Below are 14,716 nucleotides of genomic sequence, written 5' to 3'. Positions count from 1 at the left end.
TGTTAAACTGAATAGATTGAGCTCCTGGAGTCTATCACTATAAAGCAGTAAACCTTTAATCATTCTCGTGGCTTTTCTCTGAACCCTCTCCAATTTATTAACATCCTTCTGGAATTGTGGGCAACAGAACTGGACACAGTATTCCAGGAGTGATCGCACCAGTACAAAATACACAGGTAAAATAACCTCTGTACTCCTACTCAAGATTCCCCTGATTTTGCAGCTTGAGATTCATACTTATTTGAAAACAAGTATCCACATATTCAAATGCTTATCTGAACTCTTAGGTATGAAAAACCAAGCAGCAGATCTCAGGAGAAGGGGCTCTTTCATGAGATTTCCTGTACCTCTTGCTTCTGAGTGGCCAGGAAATACCAGAGAACAACCTCTCCCACATTGTGGGCCACACTGTGAGCAGTTGTTGTGAGTTCAAAACCGAGGGAGCCAATATTTGAGAGGTCAAATTCTTACAATTTTGAACAAAATGAAGGAGACTTTGGTCTCTTCCAGACAGGATGATTTCCGCTGATTTCTAGCTGATCTTCGTCTAAAATTCTCTTGTTCCTTTAAGCATCTGCAGAGGGCATACTGGGAGTTATATTAGTACTATGGTACCACTGAAATCAATGGGAGCATTGCTATTCACTTCAATACAAGGAGAAGCAGGCCCTAAATTATCTGCCTGTATTAGCCTTGTTATTAACACCCACTTGCTATCACTTGCCCTCTGTTGTTGGCTTTTTACACAGGTGACTAAAAGAGGTTCCTGACCCACCTATGTGTGTTGGCAGGTGTAGACAGACCAGCTCTATTCATTTCATTCCAACAGCTCTCTCAGTGCAGTGATGAGCTCTCAAGGTCCTTTGTATGGTACGTGGAGTCCTGTAGGGATCAGACTTGTCCCTTCTCCTTTTCAGCCTATACATGGAACCCTTAGGAGCAATTGTGAGGTGTTACCGCATCATCACCCATTAGCATGCAGATAACATCCAGCTTTACACTCCATTCTCAGAGGATGCAACCAGTGGCATCACACAGATGGCATAGTGCCTGTGAGAGACAAACACATCTTGTGCAGTAAACAGGGCTGTCCAGTGATTAGAGCACTCCCATTCTCACTGTGCCACTGCAGCATTATGGGTAAATCTCTCAAGGTCTCTGTGCCTCAGTTTCCCCCTCTGTAAAATAGGTACAGTACTGCCACCTGCTTCAAAGGGCTGTTGTGAGGCTTTTAATTGATTAAAATTTGTGAAATGCTTTGAGACCCTGCTTATACTGCAGCCGAAAGAAAATGCTATGCTAGGATCAGATTGAAAAGAGGAAGAAACAAATAACCAGGCCAAATTCCACTCTCATTTATACTGGCACACACCCAAAGTAGCTCAGTTTGGGTTGACATAGGTGTGACTGAGAGCAGAATTTGGCTCATCCACTGCAAACTGTACTTAAAATGGCATTTACACTGTTAGCTCCTGGCTACTGCTGCCCTATCAGAACATTTAAAGGAAGAAGGAAACAGTGTTTGTTTAAAATGCCTTGGAGTGTCATGAAAGAACTCTCTGGAGGGTGTTACACTCATGATCAATTACATGGTCTGCTTGCTGAGTGTAATGGGAGGAATGTACTTGGGTAGTGGTGGCTGAGAGAATTTGAAAGGCAAGTACTTTGCTAGCAAGTTATTCAAGCTGAATTTGAAATGAGGTAGGATTGGTCACGGCACACTGGGTCTCGCTTTCTGAAGTGGCAGAGGGAGAATGGCTACTTTTAATAAGCGTGTTTGGGTGGTGTCAGGAGATGGCCTTCCCACCACACCCACAATCCATCTACATACCTTGTGTGGGGTCAGAACTCACCTATCTTAGCTACTTATAAAACCTGAGCTCCTTTAGCCTTATAACCCCCCACCCTGTGAGGCAGGGAAGTGCTACTATTCCCATCTTGCAGCGAACAAAGGCACTACGCACTTTTCTGTACTTATATTATGAGCTCCTCAAAGCAAGAACCGTCCCTTCTTGAATGTCTGGAAGGTGTCTGGTGTGCTGTTGTGCTACCTCCTTGAAGAGCGAGATGATCTTCAAATAATTGCGCTGAGTTGGGGACAAGATATGGAAAATCGTGGAAAAGTAATAATGGACCTTTATTAATAGCAGTAATTTGGAAAAGCCAGAGTAGACCTATTTGTTTAAGAAAAATTTGCTGGAACAGGGTAAACCCTTAAGTATTAGGTTATGCCGGCTAAGTTTTTTTGATGACCGTACATTTTGCTGCAACTATATTACATTCGGTTTTTTGGTTTTTTTTTTAAAGTGACTGGTACAATATGAACCTCAGAAGACTCAGAAGTCATCAAGTCCAGTCACTTTCACCTTTTCTATTTTACAGGCATTGAATGTTAGTGCAGTACTAATTGCATACTCCAAATGCATGCACAATTGTGGACTGTGCAAAGTAAGCTAATTAAAATCAAAACTGCAGTGGAAACCTAACATTGCAGGATCCACGATTTCCACAATATCGCAAATGAAGTAGGGCCTTAACCGTAAGCAGATAATAATAATCCTAGATCCCTGGCACAACTATGTGGTAGTAGGAGGACTTGCAGTGTAAGCCCCCATATGTTGCTACTGCTGCTACCCCCATCAGAACTCTGGTGGGCCTTAGGCATCGGCTCTGCTGGGCAAGCCCAAGGAGAGCCTCCTGCTCTGACAAACCCACTTGGAGCTATAAAAAGCTTAACCTGTGTCAGCTTGAAGTTGCTCTTTGCATACCTGACACAGAGATATCACCACACCCAGTTGCCTCTATGTTTTTACGCTCAGCTAGTCATAGCAAAAAAAAAGATTACATGAGTCAGGTCTGCCGGTCACATACCCATATTTTGCTTGCACTGTGACTAATGAGTCGCACTGAAAAGGTAGTTGCCATTAATGACAGAATGAAACGATAAACATGAAACCATTATTTTACCACATGAAAGAATTCACTTAACCCATGATTTCGGAATCCAGGCATTCTGTTAGCAAAGACACGAGGGCAAGATTTTAAAATGCACATTTTAAGTGTTTACCACATCTGCTTTTGAATAGCTAATCCCACTTGAAACAGAAGTATCAGACAAAGTCCAGTCACACAGCAGTGTGCTAGGTGTTATAAAATGAATGTTGTTCAGTGATACAATAAAATCTCTTTGCAAGATGGTTTCTGAAATGACCTTTAGAGGTTACCAGAAACTATATACAGATGGCATGCATTTTCTGCTGTGAAACCAACCTCCAGTGTTAGTCAAAGTATCAATTCCTTGCATGTGGAACTATCAAACATTCCACTTTATAGCCCCATATCCAAACATGTGCCTTACTTTAGCACATACATAGTCTCTTTCATTCCATTGGGACTACTCCCATGTTTAAAGTTACATAGATGCTTAAGTACCTTGCTGAATCAGGGCCTAAGCAGGTCATCTAGCTCAGAGGTTCTCAAACTGCGGTCCACGGACCACAAGCTCCATTCAGGTGGTCCGTGGATAGTTCCCTCTAAGGTGCATTCCTGGGCGGCTGCACACGAGACAATGAAGGGCCACCCACCTAATTAGTGGAACTGCGCAGGCCTGGCTCCACTAATTAGGTGCCTGGACCCTGGAGAAGACACACATGTAAGGTGAGGTGGTGGCCTTGAGGAGAATAGGAGGTAGGTGGGAGGGGTCAGTGGGGTGAGAAGACGGGGTGGGGGGAATTTGGGACGTACAGGGGTGCAGCACCCAGAGAAAGAGGAGACTTTTCCCAGCTCCAGGGCTGCTGGCGAGAGACGGCCCTCCTTCCCAGCCCCAGCACAGGGGCTGCAGTGGTGGGAGAGAGAGGGAGAGACCCCCCTCTCCTTCCCAGCCCCAGCTTGGGGGCTGCCGTGGCAGGGGAGAGAGGGCACATCCATCGCATTAGAAAGGTAAGAATACTGATATTTTAATATGAGTTGTGTGCTTTATTTGTAGAACAAAAAAACGTTTATTATTATTAAGGTTTTTTTTTTATATACATCTCTACCCCGATAGAACGCGGTCTTTGGGAGCCAAAAAATCTTACCGCGTTATAGGTGAAACCGCATTATATCGAACTTGCTTTGGCCTCGAGCATTTCCGTTATTAATAGTCACTTCCCGCCCCCTGACTGACCCCTCAGAACCCCCGACCCATCCAACCCCCCCCGATCCCTGTCCTCTGACTGCCCCAACCCCTATCTACACCCCCACCCTCTGACAGGCTGCACGGGACTCCCATGCCCTATCCAACACCTCCGTTCCCCATCTCCAGAACCACCAAACCATCCAACCCCCCCGCTTCCTGTCCCCTGACTGCCCCCGAGACCCTCTGCCCCTTACCCAACCCCTCTGCCCCGGCCCGGCACCTTTAACACGCCGCTCAGAGCAGCATGTCAGAGCCAGACACGCTGATGCGCTGATCCGCCGGAGCATGCAGCCCTGCCCCCCAGAGCGCTGCTTTACTGCATTATAGCTGAATTCGTGTTATATCGGATCGCGTTATATCGGGGTAGAGCTTTTACCCAAAGTGCTTTACAATAGGTAGCTAACGGTACAATCAACATTTGGAAAGATCATTAAGTGGTCTGCCGAGACCCTCATCAATTGTCAAGTGGTCCGTGAAAAAAAAGTTTGAGAACCACTGATCTAGCTATTAAAACTCTAAAAGGTGACTCATACATGTAAACCAAAGATGTTTCTGCCTTTCACTGCTCTTTTAAAGTGTCAGCTAAAATGGTTCAGCTGTTTCCAAGAATGAGTTTAGAGAAAAAAATTTATTGTTTTATCCATGTTTCTTTAAAAAAGCCTTCTTACAGTCTTTGCACTGAGCAATCAGGTCATGGTGGGGTGGGGTGGCATGCACTTGACAATGGCACCCCTGTGTGAGGTCTTGCCGGCGGGGGAGGCAAAGTCATGCTGGCAAGGGCAGGCCTACGCTGTTCCCAGAAGGGCCGGAATGCCGGTATTCTGTGAATGCATGAATGGTCACTTTAATCTGTGGGCAGCAGTTCAGGGTGGAGGGTGATGAGCTCCACTGGGCACAAGCTCCATGAGCACAGATGCCCATTTCCAACTCCCCACTGTTGAAAAAAATCACAGCTGCTCATGGGGGACTCAGCAGCTGGTTCTGTGCACAGCAATGCAGCAGTGACCTTTTCCTGACTGTGTTCCATGAATATCCAGTGAAATTTGCTACTTTACCTATGACACTCCTGTGATTCTTTTCTATTAAAAATTCATGATTTTCTCAGGGCCCTAACTATAATGCACGGGGGAGGGAAATTAAGCAACCTTAATGCTAGCATTTCCAAACTTTTGAGCACTTGACTTTGCAACCTTAACATTCTTTTAACATAGATTTTTAATGCAATTTTCACATAGTGGAAAAAATAAGAACAGTATAGTTGATGTACTGTATATAGCACCAAGGTTATGTGCAATCTAAGATACTTGTTATGATGTATGGTCATCTCTGCAACATTACTTTCAGATTCTCAACTGGATTTCATATTAAAAGGTGCAGGTGTTACAAGATCTTTAGAGACTATAATTGCATCTGAGGAGCTGCTGAGATGAAGTGTGTTTAATACTTTGGTTCATTTACAGTCTCTTGAAAGCAGAAAAGTCATTTTGCTCCTTGCAGCAAAGGCTAATTATTTTACTTAAAATTACTGATAACTGAAAGGGCCAGGGAATCCAGGGTCACCTAGCACACAGTTTAGTAAGAATCATTAAAGGATTAGACATTTATATGAATGAGAACAGCATCTGCTTTCTGCACTAGCTGGGATTTAAAAAAAAAACCAACCTACCAGGGCTATCAATCCTTATGCTACCAAACCGAAAGGGCCAAATGTAAATTAGGTGAGTGCAAGCGCCATATGTATGTATTCCCTATGTAGCCGCACACAGATACCCAAGGTGTGCATGCAAATCAGGTGTTCACTGGGGCTGAGCAAAAATTTTCCATTTAAACTGTTTTTCAACGAAAAATTGGGTTTTCAACAAAACAAAAATTTTGGCCAAAAATGTGTGCTTTCCACAGAAAAATTCATTCCTTTGTTGAAAGATTGTGCCAAAAATGGGAGCCCTTGTGCCTCATGGGAGTTGTAATTTGCTCCTGGTATCTCCCCATTTTCCTCTATGGGCCATATAACAGTCCTCTGAGTGCCAGGCATCCTAATGAGTAGTGCACCCTGTTTCCAGTCTCACAGCTCCTAGTGGGAAGGGCTTTCAGTCCAGTTCCTAATCCTTGTATGCTGCTTTCCTTCACCTCAGGGTTTTCAACATCTTTACCCTCTCCTTACTAGAGGCGGGATGGGGTGGGAATGAGGCTTATGCCCCTCCTACAACATGGGCAGTTTATAGAGGAGGCCAGACCCTCCCACTTCACCAGGCTCAGACCCAGGGCCCTATGAGAGCCAACAGTATCGGGCACTCTGGAGTACCCCTGGAGCTGCCTCGCTGGCTCACTTCCTACCATCTGTCTCCCCTCATGTCTCCAAGTCCAATATAGGACAGCAAAAAAAAGAAAAGAAAACTAAACCTTCAGCCCCAACTGGGCTCAGCATTCAGTCCTCTTCCTCATAGGCAGGCTTCTTCTGCACCCTTGTTCAGAAGCCTCAGGGTTGGTCTGTTTTCCTCCCAGCCTTTCCCTTCTGAACTGAGTTGCTCCCTTTTAAGCTTCCTCTCCAGTTGGAGCATGCTCTGTAGGTCTGGAGGGGTAGGGCTGCTCAGGCCCAAAATATTGTCCTTTAACACCTTTGGGAACAGCGTGGGGTTTGAACACCCCATCACAGGATGGGATCCCCAGCTGGACTACATCTCCCATCTTGCAATTTTCACCAAGAAATCAAAAAATTCTGAAAAACTGTCACAAAAATGACAGGTTTCAGAGGAGCAGCCGTATTAGTCTGTATTCGCAAAAAGAAAAGGAGTACTTGTGGCACCTTAGAGACTAACCAATTTATTTGAGCATGAGCTCACTTCATCGGTATCCGATGAAGTGAGCTGTGGCTCACGAAAGCTTATGCGCAAATAAATTGGTTAGTCTCTAAGGTGCCACAAGTACTCCTTTTCTTGTCACAAAAACGTACTTTTTTTTTGTTTTTGTAAAAAATTTCCCTGGGAAAATAATTTTCAGACCAACTCCAATGTTCAAACACATGTGTGGCCACTGAGATGCCCAAATGTCCATATGTATCCATGCATATATGCAATTTCCATGCATTCCAGGTATTTACACACATAGGCTAGTTGCATGCAACTATACTCCTACATTTGCATGCATCCAATTAAAAATCTAACCCAAGGTGATCATTAGGTGAGGTCAGGAAGAAATTTCTCCCCTTCCATAGTATTACACAACTGGGGATGTTGTGTTGTCAGGTGTGTGATTATGCTGTCCTTTGAAGCATGCAGTACAAGACACTGACAGAGCCATGTTAATCCCTTTGATTTCCGTGGGACCAGGCTTTCACCCATAGTCTAGATGAACCATTCATCTAATCCACCTACTCTCTTTCTTGGATTTCCTCTACCTACTCTCTTTCTTGGAGAGCTGCTATTTTTGTTCTAACAGTTTCTTGAAATATGCAATGTAATTAAGACAACCTAATGCCCAGTGTAGACAACACTAGGTCAAATTCTTCCATCGACCTAGCTGCCACCTCACAGGGAGGTGGATTACCTATGCCAATGAGAGAACTCCTCCCATCGGCGTAGGTAGTGTCTACACAGAAGCATTTCAAGTGCAGCCAAGACTTACAAGATAAGTATTATTTTTTATTACTCTCTAAAATGTTTATGGCCTTCTATGGCTTCCAGAGAACTGTGCCTATGGCATCTGACTGTATGAACAGATTGGGTATCTTATGACAGCCAGTCTTGGCAGAATGTCTACCATATAAGTTAAGAATCAGTATATCTAGAAATTAATAAAAAACAGACCCTGCAGCAGGCAATGTCTGCCTCTTTCTTATTCCAAGGTATCAATTTATTGCATAGCTATTTCTAAATAGTATAAGCAATGAACTTTACTACTTTCGTTTAAAAAGGTCACAGAAGCACTTCAGGTGAGGCTGTTCTTGTGAATATTTATGCATGCTAGTATTCACAGTGTTTTTGCTTTCCAAGACCATTATAGTGAATATAACCCACTCCCTCAATAATCACAAATCCATGTTTATTCCCCCCTCCCCCCCGCTGTTTTTCAGACGTTCTTGTTAACTGCTGGAAATGGCCCACCTTGATTATCACTACAAAAGGTCGCCCCCCCCCCGCCCATCTCCTGCTGGTAATAGCTCACCTTACCTGATCACTCCCCTTGCAGTGTGTATGGTAACACCCATTGTTTCACGTTCTCTGTGTATATAAATCTCCCCACCGTATTTTCCACTGCATGCATCCGATGAAGTGAGCTGTAGCTCACGAAAGCTTATGCTCAAATAAATTTGTTAGTCTCTAAGGTGCCACAAGTCCTCCTTTTCTTTTTACACATTAAAGGAGTTCCAAAGACAAGTGAAACAAGTGGGGGAAAGAATTATGTCAAAATATTTGCAACAAATACTTTTCTGCTGTATTCACCTAGCTGTGCTGTATTATAGGCAATAAAACATCATCAAAAGAAACTACACAGACCCAAGTACATTACTTCAAGTCTTGAGAGAAAAACTTCTACTAGGGATTGGGGCCGGTGGTAATAATGATGTAGAAAATTCAGTGTTGCAGCTATAAGAATGTTTTGTAATTATTGCACACATATGTAATTAAGTTAAATATCTGTGAATCTGCTGAATGAGGCCTCGATTGAATTGGGGCCCCAAATTTCATATTCTTATGTTGTACTTTGAAAGGAACCAAAGCAATACTGACAGGTTTCAGAGTAGCAGCCGTGTTAGTCTTTATTCACAAAAAGAAAAGGAGGACTTGTGGCACCTTAGAGACTAACAAATTTATTTGAGCATAAGATTTCATGAGCTACAGCTCACTGCATCTGATGAAGTGAGCTGTAGCTCACGAAAGCTTATGCTCAAATAAATTTGTTAGTCTCTAAGGTGCCACAAGTTCTCCTTTTCTTTTTGCAAAGCAATACTGTTCTCCAGTTGGAAGAGCTGAGAAGATTCTGACTGAATGGGAACTTGCAGGTAATTAGCAATTCCTGCTTCCCCATGACTTCAAAGTCTATCCACCATTAGAAAGATCCTTCCTCAAATGCTTCCTGTCAGCAGGAGGCCTTGTCCGTCAGAGACTTCAGATCAATGCAGTTTGCTCCCATTTAAAGATTTCACATTGTCTGGAAAGTAGCCCTTTGAAGATTGCTCAAGTTGCTAAAGGAACTTTGAAGTTTTTCATTATGTGAAGAGGGATCTGCCCATCAAGGATTTCCCTATCTCATTATTAGGTGTTTTTAAAATGTCATCAACCCTAAGGTTAAAGGAGATGCAAATCTAAGGTGGTACTGTGATGCTGTATGATTAAAATATGACCAATGTAGATCATTATTGCTACCACTGTTACATAATTGCAACAAATAGCATAGGAAGTATGTCATATAAGGTATCAATGGAAAAGTTACAATCTATCAAATATGATTATCCTGTTTGTTTGCATGTATCATCTTTGTATCTAAAGATATGAATATTGACTGTATACCAGTATTTCAAATGTGTTTGCTCCTGGATAACACCCACAAGGTAGTTTACATCCAGTCTGCCCAGCACACTGTGAATGGACTATTCAAACTAATGGGCCACTAAAGGACACTTAGTTTGCACAATAGACAATAGAAGAAGCCTGACCCCGCTTGATGGGCCTTCCAGGGGAAGCCATAATATGGGTAATGACTGCTTCTGTGACTCATCGAAGCATGCAAGAGTATGTGACTACCACATGTGACCCCGGACTCCATCTTGTGCTTGTAATTTTCCATAAACTAAAACTGAGAGCATTCCCTCCACATGGGAGGAAGTATAAAAGGCCCTGGAAGCATCTCCATTTTGCCTCTTTCCTGCTCTGGACTATGGGCTTACACTAAAAAGAACATTCCAACCAATGGACTGAGTACCTTCCAATCTTTTGGAAGTTACCAGAAACTTTACAAGCCAGCAGTCTGTAACATCACTGCTTCAGGTTTCAGAGTAACAGCCGTGTTAGTCTGTATTCGCAAAAAGAAAAGGAGTACTTGTGGCACCTTAGAGACTAACCAATTTATTTGAGCATGAGCTTTCGAGAGCTACAGCTCACTTCATCGGATGCATACTGTGGAAACTGCAGAAGACATTATATACACAGAGACCATGAAACAATACCTCCTCCCACCCCACTCTCCTGCTGGTAATAGCTTATCTAAAGTGATCACTCTCCTTACAATGTGTATAATAATCAAGTTGGGCCATTTCCAGCACAAATCCAGGTTTTCTCACCCTCCGCCCCCGCCCCCCCAAAATCACTCTCCTGCTGGCAATAGTTCATCCAAAGTGACCACTCTCCTTACAATGTGAATGATAATCAAGGTGGGCCATTTCCAGCACAAATCCAGGTTTTCTCACACCCCCCGCCCCCACAAACTCACTCTCCTGCTGGTAATAGCTCATCCAAACTGACCACTCTCCTTACAATGTGTATGATAATCAAGGTGGGCCATTTCCAGCATAAATCCAAGTTTAACCAGAACGTCTGGGGGAAGGGGTAGGAAAAAACAGGGGGAAATAGGTTACCTTGCATAATGACTTAGCCACTCCCAGTCTCTATTTAAGCCTAAATTAATAGTATCCAATTTGCAAATGAATTCCAATTCAGCAGTTTCTCACTGGAGTCTGGATTTGAAGTTTTTTTGTTTTAAGATAAAAAGAAAAGGAGTACTTGTGGCACCTTAGAGACTAACCAATTTATTTGAGCATGAGCTTTCATGAGCTACAGCTCACTTCATCAGATACATACCGTGGAAACTGCAGCAGACTTTATATATACACAGAGAATATGAAACAATACCTCCTCCCACCCCACTGTCCTGCTGGTAATAGCTTATCTAAAGTAATCGTCAGGTTAGGCCATTTCCAGCACAAATCCAGGTTTTCTCACCCTCCACCCCCGCACACAAATTCACTCTCCTGCTGGTGATAGCCCATCCAAAGTGACAACTCTTTACACAATGTGCATGATAATGAAGTTAGGCCATTTCCTGCACAAATCCAGGTTCTCTCTCACTGCTTCAAAGCTGATACAAGAATTTTGCAATGGTTGTATATATTTGATTCCTTTGACCATTTTAACTCTCTCCTCTTTCTTTTCTCTTATAAATAAACTTTTAGATATTAGATACTAACGGATTGGCAACAGCATGATTATTGGGTAAGTTCGGAGTTATATACTGGCCTGGCTATGTGGCAGATCTCTTGGGATTAGAAGAACCCTTTGTTTGATGAAATTGGTTTCAAACAACCACTCATCACTAAGTCTAGTGTCTGGGTGGTGAAACAAGGGCTGGAATGCCTAAGGAGACTGAATTTCTGACTTCTTGTTAACCAGTGTGGTGAGACAGAAGTTTACTTTTGTTACTGGCTTGGTATACCTTATGGAAAAATAAGATTTTGGGGTTGGTCTGCCCCATTTCGCAACAGTTTGTCCTGAATCTGGTATTCTCAGCTGTGACCCACTGAGGCACAGTGACAGGTACTTAGTACTGGAGACACCTCATAAAAATAAAAAACAAACTTCCTCTCCAAAACAGGGTCTATTTACTATTTAACTATTTAACAGTGCAGATGTAGCTCTGAATATGTATCACCCTTCGGAGAAGGGGTAGTTTGAAGTTGTTCCCTCTTAAAAAAGATTTATTATGAAAGGAGAATTAAAGGCCCCATTTTTGCCAGTAAATTTGCAACTGAATGGCCACAAGGAAGAACTTTCTACCTGTTATGTCCATTGGAAAGAAGCCAATGGGAGACTCCCTCATACACTTTCATGGTTGCCAAAAGTTACACATCTCGTGTGGCACTCACACATTTGCCAGTCCTGTCACACATTCCCACACTCCAGCTGTATCCTCTCATGTCCATGGGGAATGCAGATAAGAGCTGTAGAACCCACTTCCAGTCACTACAGGCTGCTGTAGCCCCTTCTTTGTGCTCCTGGCTAGCCTGGAGACCCAGAAGGAGAAAGGAGCGTGGTCTGGAAGACAAGTGAGGAGCAGGTCTAGCAAAATGTCACCAGCACCAACTTGCCTGAGGGCTGACCTTAGCATCCTGAGTGAAAAATACTTGTGCTGTCATAGCCTCTAAATCCATGCATATTTGATTTCCATAGACACTTCTTCCTTCCCCTCATGTATCAATTCCATCCCTTTTCCAAATAAATCAGTGCTGTACCCAGTTAATCTGACCCGCTCCTAACTTTTGCAGAGTTCCTCTGATGTGTGAACTCTCTGGCTGAGTTTTCCCATCTTAAAAATAATGTTAATTGTAGTGAGGGGGCACGGCCTCCCTCTGAGACTGACAGAGAGGAACCCCTGCACACCTCCTGGTGGGCGAAGCCAGGACACCGCTCCCACCCCACCAGAAGCAGAGGAGTGGACAGGAAGTATAAGAGGTGGGCCCTGCAGCTTGGTTGGGCTGGAACTGCCAGAGGAGACAGGCATCTTCCACCTGCTGCTGGAGCCAAAGCCCGAAGGGGATGCCTGCAGTGCTGAGGACTTGCCAGAGCCGCCGGCTGACCAGGGCGCCAAGGAGCTGCTATGACTGCTGCTAGCTATCTACCCCTGGGAGACAGAGGACACCCATGGAACTGAGGTACTGAACGAAGGGGTCATAGGAAGTAGCCTAGGGACACTAGACTATAGTCTGGTTTGGTTCTTGCCTGAATCCAGGTCAGTGTGTTTCAGCTTGAGCCCCACTGACCCAGTGGCAGGACACTCTGCCACTGTTAGGGCCCCGAGCTGGGACCTGGCAGAGAAGGGTGGGCCCTGGTCTCCCTACCCCCTGCTGCCAACCCCACCCCTGGAATGGCAGCCTCACCACCTTAAAACAAGAGGCATGGTTTTCTCTGTTGCCTACCTGAGCTAAGACATCAGGAAATAGACTGTGCTCTGCCCTGCCTGAGGCCAGAGCCCTGGACTACTTGCTGCTTGGCCCTGCCTAGGGGATCAGGGGTTTAGGGATTGCTAATTCCCCAATAATCCTTGCCTTGTTAGCAATCCAAGAGAAAGGGGGTATGGCCTCCCTCTGAGGCCGACGAGGAGGGACAGCCACGCACTCCTACAGTACTATTCATACAGCTTTTCTCTCACACTTTGCCTCAGTATCTTGAAATGTTGCAATTTTATACTAATCTTGTGACATTTGGTGCTCTTCTTAAAATCCCAGCTCCCGGAGGCATGCAAGTAGCTGAGAGTCTCTGTTTTCTTTTTTTTTTTTAAAGTAAGTTTCTATCCCTCATAGTTGCAGAGGAAAGCTTGAAAATATGAACCCCAAAAGTTATGATGCCAGTAGATTAATTAAAAAACCTGTTATTTTTTAAAATCTTGTGATTTTTTAAGCCAATCATAGGATTTTGGGGGGAATGACTCATAATTTTTGAACACGGGTTTAACTGTACTGCTGTTAAATAGTTCTCTCTCCAGGGCAGGGACTGTCTCTTACTGTGTATCTATGTGGACCCAAGCAGAATTGGGCCCTGACCACAGTTGGTGCCTCTAGGCAGCACTGTAATATAGACAGTGACAATGATATCAAATAGACATTCACATACTTCTGAAACATTCGCTCCCAGCCATCTTTGACATTGAAGAGATATTCCTGGGATCTGAAAGGTTGTAATGCAGCATAGGAGGGAAATAAAATTGTGCTACTACTATGACTTTGAAGCTTGATTACTGCAACTCTGCCTGCTGCCCTTTTGACCAGGTTTTAAACCAGTGGTTCTCAACCTGCGGGATGCTAGTGGCCAATCAGCACAATCAGCTTGTGGCCAGTCAGCTGCTGCCCACGTGACATCCTTAGGGCCATACAGGGAGTATATATGGTGTGTGAGTGCGGCCCACATAACACAGAGAGCTGCATATGCAGCTCAGTGTGGTAAATAGGCTGAGAACCACTGTTTTAAACCCTCTGGCAGGTCAGAGAGAACACTGCTGCCAGGATGAGTACCCAGGCAAGGCTGTTTCATTGTAGTACCCTCACTTCGTATTGGCTTCACTAGTTTCTTGTTAAGCTTTGAACAAATTTCAAAATGTCCTTTTGACATGTCATTGCATTGTCGTCCTCTCTCTTGCTTAATGCACTTGCCCTCTCTGCAGGCGCCTGGATGCTCTTTGAGTTCAACGCACCCTGGCCTGATCTAAACTGAAATAACCCATCAAATCATACTGGGCCATGCACTTTAAATTGACAGGTGGATCTTCCCCACCTTACCGCATGGGGAAAGGGTTCACAACTACCTCCACTACAGCATTCCTCCCTTCTCCTGGAACCCAAAGAGAGCTCTCCACGGCCCTGGGACTCTGTTCAGCAGAGGGAGGAGCACGTAGGCCAGCAGTAAGACCATGGGGACAGACATGCATCGTTCTCCCATCAGGAAGGCAGAAAAATAATATGGCCCACGGCATTAATACTCTTCTGCAGCCCCTGATCTGTGTTATCAGTCCCCATTTAATTTTCCCCTAGGCCTGTGTGCTGCAGAGAAGGTCACT

The sequence above is a fragment of the Eretmochelys imbricata genome, chromosome 2, assembly GCF_965152235.1.
Source record: "Eretmochelys imbricata isolate rEreImb1 chromosome 2, rEreImb1.hap1, whole genome shotgun sequence".
NCBI lineage: Eukaryota > Metazoa > Chordata > Testudines > Cheloniidae > Eretmochelys > Eretmochelys imbricata.
Note: the sequence above shows the minus strand (reverse complement) of the source record.